Genomic DNA, 6,989 nt, shown 5'->3' with positions numbered 1-6,989 from the left:
TCCTGGTGTGTCCGCTGTGCCGTGCGTGTGATCATTGCTTGTACAGCCCTCTCGCAGTGTCTGGAGCAAGTATGGTGGGTCTGACACACCGGGGTCAATGTGTTCTTTTTTCCATTTCCAGGAGTGTATTATGAATCCGGCTGGTTGAGGCCCCACATTCGGGATCTGATATTCATAGAGATATTGTTCTAGCACAGCAATGCATCCCCGAACTGGTGGTAGTGGAAATGCTGGATGAGGACACCCATATACCTTTGGCCACACTGCCTGAGCAACAGTAACATCAGCAGCAGCAACCCACAGGTGGGCTTCCAGATTTATAGAACCTGGTGTCAATCAACTATACTGTATCGCCACAGTCACCTTTGTTCAACTATACTATACAGCGGCGACCGCCACGTTGGAACTCACAGAACTGCGGGCAAGTGTCCCATTGGAGTACTAGCATTCGTCAGCAGATAGCATTACTGTGTGTGAATCAAAATGAGCAAATGTGGGCCTGGCTCCAGGTAATGACTTTGCAGTGGTTACTGACGTTGAAAACGCGCAATGTATTGATTCCAAAGTTTAATATTCATGATACGAGTGGGAATATATAAGCAATATGATGGGTTATACACTACTGGCCATTAAAATTGCTACACCAAGAAGAAATGCAGATGATAAACGGGTATTCACTGGACAAATATATTATACTAGAACTGACATGTGATTACGTTTTCACGCAATTTGGGTGCATAGATCCTGAGAAATCAGTACCCAGAACATCCACCTCTGGCCGTAATAACGGCCTTGATACGCCTGGGTATTGAGTCAAACAGAGCTTGTATGGCGTGTACAGGTACAGCTGACCATGCAGCTTCAACACGATACCACAGTTCAGCAAGAGTAGTGACTGGCGTATTGTGACGAGCCAGTTGCTCGGCCACCATCGACCAGACGTTTTCAGTTGGTGAGAGATCTGGAGAATGTGCTGGCCAGGGCAGCAGTCGAACATTTTCTGTATCCAGAAAGGCCCGTACAGGACCTGCAACATGCGGTCGTGCATTATCCTGCTGAAATGTAGGGTTTCGCAGGGATCGAATGAAGGGTAGAGCCACGGGTCGCAACACATCTGAAATGTAACGTCCACTGTTCAAAGTGCCGTCAATGCGAACAAGAGGTGACCGAGACGTGTAACCAATGGTACCCCGTACCATCACGCCGGGTGATACGCCAGTATGGCGATGACGAATACAAGCTTCCAATGTGGGTTCACCGCGATGTCGCGAAACACGGATGCGACCATCATGATGCTGTAAACAGAACCTGGATTCATCCGAAAAAAATGACGTTTTGCCATTCGTGCACCCAGGTTCGTCGTTGAGTACACCATCGCAGGCGCTCCTGTCTGTGATGCAGCATCAAGAGTAACCGGAGCCATGGTATCCGAGCTGATAGTCCATGCTGCTACAAACGTCGTCGAACTGTTCGTGCAGATGGTTGTTGTCTTGCAAACGTCCCCATCTGTTGACTCAGGGATCGAGACGTGGCTGCACGATTCGTTACAGCCATGCGGATAAGATGCCTGTCATCTCGACTACTAGGGATACGAGGCCGTTGGGATCCAGCACGGCGTTCCGTATTACCCTCCTGAACCCACCGATTCCATATTCTGCTAACAGTCATTGGATCTCGACCAACGCGAGCAGTAATGTCGCGATACGATAAACCGCAATCGCGATAGGCTATTTATAGCGCTACACGAGGATGGCCTAAAATCTCAATACAGTTCAAAAACTGACGATACTATATGCTGGTCAGAAAAAATTTCGCACAACCACTCGAAACTAGCGACAGACACACTCAAACCTACAAGCTGGTGGGAAAAAGTCAGGGTGTAAGGTACTATCTTTATTCTTTTTGCTGGGAAATACGTTCGACTGACGAGATGCTGGTTTTGGACAGAGAGAAGTTTAAAAAGTGTATTACCTATAAGCATACAGTATCTATCATTGTCTGACGACAGAGTTCGCTACAGACACCTGCTCAAAAACCACCTACAGCCGAGGTAACCGATGCCAATGCATGTTACGACAACTGATGGAACAATGCGTCACCGTTTTAATTACACTTCGAAATTGTCGTGAAAAGATTAACATTCGTAATCAACGGGTCATAACGCTAATGGGGAAAATCATCGTCATAAAAGCCTGCAGAGGGGGCAGTACATCTACATTTATACTCCGAAAGCCACCCAACGGTGTGTGGCGGAGGGCACTTGACGTGCCACTGTCATTACCGCCCTTTCCTGTTCCAGTCGCGTAGGGTTTGCTGGAAGAACGACTGCCAGAAAGCCTCCGTGCGCGCTCGAATCTCTCTAATTTTACATTCGAGATCTCCTCGGGAGGTATAAGTAGGGGGAAGCAATATATTTGATATCTCATCCAGAAACGCACCCTCTCGAAACCTGGACAGCAAGCTACACCGCGATGCAGAGCGCCTCTCTTGCAGAGTCTGCCACTTGAGTTTGCTAAACGTCTCCGTAACGCTATCACGCTTACCAAATAACCCTGTGACGAAACGTGCCGCTCTTCTTTGGATCTGCTCTATCTCCTCTGTCAACCCGACCTGGTACGGATCCCACACTGATGAACAATACTCAAGTATAGGTCGAACGAGTGTTTTGTAAGCCACCTTCTTTGTTGATGGACTACATTTTCTAAGGACTCTCCCAACGAATCTCAACCTGGCACCCGCCTTACCAACAATTAATTTTATATGATCATTCCACTTCAAATCGTTCCGTACGCATACTCCTAAACATTTTACAGAAGTGACTGCTATCATTGTTTGTTCCGCTATCATATAATCATACAATAAAGGATCCTTCTTTCTATGTATTCGCAATACATTAGATTTGTCTATGTTAAGAGTCAGTTGCCACTCCCTGCACCAAGTGCCTATCCGCTGCAGATCTTCCTGCATTTCGCTGCAATTTTCTAATGCTGCAACTTCTCTGTATACAACAGCATCATACGCGAAAAGCTGCATGGAACTTCCGACACTATCTACAGTAGTTGAGCGTTGCGTTCTCCTCGAGAAGCATCCACAAACTGCCGAAAATCGAGACTTCTTCTCTTCCCTCCCTCCACCCCCTCCCTCTATCCATCTAAGGGTGGGGGGACACAGGCTTCTTGAAAGGGCCAGCCGCTCTACCGACCGTCTCGCGGCACAGGCAGGCCGCTGTCCACCCTTTACTGTTTTTCTGCCGACCTCTCTATGACCGCAGGCCTCACGAGGCCCTCCACGGTCAGTCGCGATACGCAGCTTGCCTTGAGGCGACGGTCCTAGACAACACAAAAGGGAAATTTAGTAGCATAACACCGCTAATCCGGAGAGCGATCCAGATGGTCTGCAGTGCTCGGCTTTCAACCATCTGGCCGCCGCCTTAAGGCGACGCTCCTATACCAACACAACAGCGTGTATAGTCAACTAAACAATAGCAGGTAAAAGGACGGCTGCCTCAAGTGTCATTTATTCCTCTAAAGCATAGTGACTCAGACACCCCTAATGGTTAGGGAGAGCACCTGTGGCGGCGATCTGACACATACTACGTAAGAAGGCCCCAAACGACTCCAATACGCGTCTCGTTTTGTGATGGAAAACACTTTTATTTGATGTCAGTGCATCTACGAGGGTCACTCCAAAAGAAATGCACACTATTTTTTTTAATTTCATCTTTTATTCTACATGTTTGAAAGTTTTACAGTTTTTAGATACATCATTTAGGAACAATATTTTCATTTCTCCACATAATTTCCATACCTGTCAACTGCCTTGCGCCATTTTGGAACCAGCGCCTGTATACCCACATGGTAAAATTCTGGACCAACCTGTTGGAGCCACTGTTTGGCACCGTGCACAAGGGAGTCATGATCTTCAAACCTTGTTCCATGAAGAGAGTCTTTCAGTTTCCCAAAGAGATGATAGTCACATGGAGTCAGGTCAGGACTGTAAGGCGGGTGTTTCAGTGTTGTCCATCCGAATTTTGTGATCGCTTCCATGGTTTTTTGACTGACATGTGGCCGTGCATTGTCGTGCAACAGCAAAACATCCTGCTTTTGCCAATGTGGTCGAAGACGACTTAGTCGAGCTTGAAGTTTCTTCAGTGTCGTCACATATGGATCAGAATTTATGGTGGTTCCACTTGGCACGATGTCCACAAGCAAGAGTCCTTCGGAATTGAAAAACACCATAGCCATAACTTTTCCAGCAGAAGCTGTGTTTTTGAATTTTTTTTTTCTTGGGTGAATTTGCATGATGCCACTCCATTGAGTACCCCTTCGTCTCTGGTGAAAAATGATGGAGCCATGTTTCATCACCTGTCACAATTCTTTCAAGAAATTCATCTCCACCATTCTCGTAATGTTCCAAAAGTTCGCTGCATGCCTTTTCTCTTGTTTCTTTGTGAGCCACTGTCAACATCCTGTGAACCCACCTGGCACAAACCTTTTTTAACGCCAACACTTTCAGTATTCTACAAACACTTCCTTCCCCTATCGCAACGTAGCATGACAATTCGCTCACTGTGATGCATCTGTCAGCAGTCACCAGTTCATTAACTTTCTGCACGTTGTCTGGAGTGTGTGCAGTACGAGGCCTGCCGCTGCGAGGACAATCCTCAATATTGCCGTGCCCGCTTTCATCACGTAACCTGCTTGCCCACTGAGTAACTGTACTGCGATCGACAGCAGCATCTCCATACACCTTTTTCAACCTCTTGTGGATGTTTCTCACTGTCTCGTTTTCACAGCACAGGAATTCTATGACAGCACGTTGCTTCTGACGAACGTCAAGTGTAGCAGCCATCTTGAAGACATGCTGTGACGGCGCCACTCACGGGAACAGGTTGAACTAAGTTTGAAAACAAGCGGGAAGGATGTATCTACACACTATAAAACTTTCACATGTGCAGAATGAAAACTGTATTTTTACAAAAATAGACAAAAAAATTTTGGAGTGACCCTCGTATAATCATGCATGTACTAAAAAAAAGGACAACACATTTGTGACCATAATAAATGTCCTCTTTCCACGAAAATAGGCAAAGTCCATTTTCTTTAAGTTTTATGAGCAAAATCGGTACAGTTTTTACATTCAACCGCAGGACGCAATTCGCATCTCATTATTTTGTTACGTCCAATGAAGTGCACCGCCACCGATCACAAATGATCAGCAGAGACACGTCCACCATGTGTAAAATCAGGACAAAAAACTTCGACTATTTTGCTGCGAAAATTATCGATCACCACAGAATCTTTTCGTTATCTCGCAACTATATCAGTTGCAGTGAGAGACAAAAAAAAAAAAATTCTGTGAAACAAGTAGAGGCCCCTTTTCGAAAACATCCTGTATTTGCCAGCAAGTGGATGGAAAATTGTACAGATCTACTATCTATAGGAAAACGGTCTTTGTTCAGGCTGAGGCAGATGGATAGTCTGACACACCCAATGTCAGCTGCATCCCTCGAAATGTATGTTGCTGTCTTTCTTAGGACAGAGCTGTGGGGGAAGACACAAACCTTCGAAACCAATTCTATTGCTGGTGCCAATGACCAACAAAGCATGCCTTGAGAGCAGCATTGTACCCCCCCCCCCCAATCACGACAGAGGCAGACAAGTGGTCATCAGGAGACCGCTGGACATGTGACCGAGAAGCGCATTGTAAGCTACTTATGTAAACCGCTAGTTCGCTGGTCTACAGTGGGAGCTATTTCTATTTGTAGGTATAGGCTACACGTCGTAATCTTATCGATGATAATGAACTGAATCGAACCATATTAAGTACCGAATTGCATCCACACTTGGCAAATATCTGCGGTTAAGCCCATGCCCTTCCTAACATACAAGAATGACTTAACTGGAATTAATTCAAATTTGGAATTAAATGGAAACAAATGAAGTAGCAGGAAAAACAGTATTATCCCTTACGGCATATTCTGGGTGTTACAAAAAGGTACGGCCAAACTTTCAGGAAACATTCCCCACACACAAAGAAAGAAAATATGTTATGTGGACATGTGTCCGGAAACGCTTACTTTCCATGTTAGAGCTCATTTTATTACTTCTCTTCAAATCACATTAATCATGGAATGGAAACACATAGCAACAGAACGTACCAACGTGACTTCAAACACTTTGTTACAGGAAATGTTCAAAATGACCTCCGTTAGCGAGGATACATGCATCCACCCTCCGTCGCATGGAATCCCTGATGCGCTGATGCAGCCCTGGAGAATGGCGTATTGTATCACAGCCGTCCACAATACGAGCACGAAGAAAATGGCTCTGAGCACTATGGGACTCAACTGCTGAGGTCATTGGTCCCCTAGAACTTAGAACTAGTTAAACCTAACTAACCTAAGGACATCACAAACATCCACGCCCGAGGCAGGATTCGAACCTGCGACCGTAGCGGTCTCACGGTTCCAGACTGCAGCGCCTTTAACCGCACGGCCACTTCGGCCGGCCGAGCACGAAGAGTCTCTACATTTGGTACCGGGGTTGAGTAGACAAGAGCTATCAAATGCCCCCATAAATGAAAGTCAAGAGGGTTGAGGTCAGGAGAGCGCGGAGGCCATGGAATTGGTCCGCCTCTACCAATCCATCGGTCACCGAATCTGTTGTTGAGAAGCGTACTAACACTTCGACTGAAATGTGCAGGAGCTCCATCGTGCATGAACCACATGTTGTGTCGTACTTGTAGAGGCACATGCTCTAGCAGCACAGGTAGAGTATCCCGTATGAAATCATGATAACGTGCTCCATTGAGCGTAGGTGGAAGAACATGGGGCCCAATCAAGACATCACCAACAATGCCTGCCCAAACGTTCACAGAAAATCTGTGTTGAAGACGTGATTGCACAATTGCGTGCGGATTCTCGTCAGCCCACACATTTTGATTGTGAAAATTCACAATTTGATCACGTTGGAATGAAGCCTCATCCG

Source organism: Schistocerca piceifrons, chromosome X, assembly GCF_021461385.2.
Source record: "Schistocerca piceifrons isolate TAMUIC-IGC-003096 chromosome X, iqSchPice1.1, whole genome shotgun sequence".
NCBI classification, from domain to species: Eukaryota; Metazoa; Arthropoda; class Insecta; order Orthoptera; family Acrididae; genus Schistocerca; species Schistocerca piceifrons.
Note: the sequence above shows the minus strand (reverse complement) of the source record.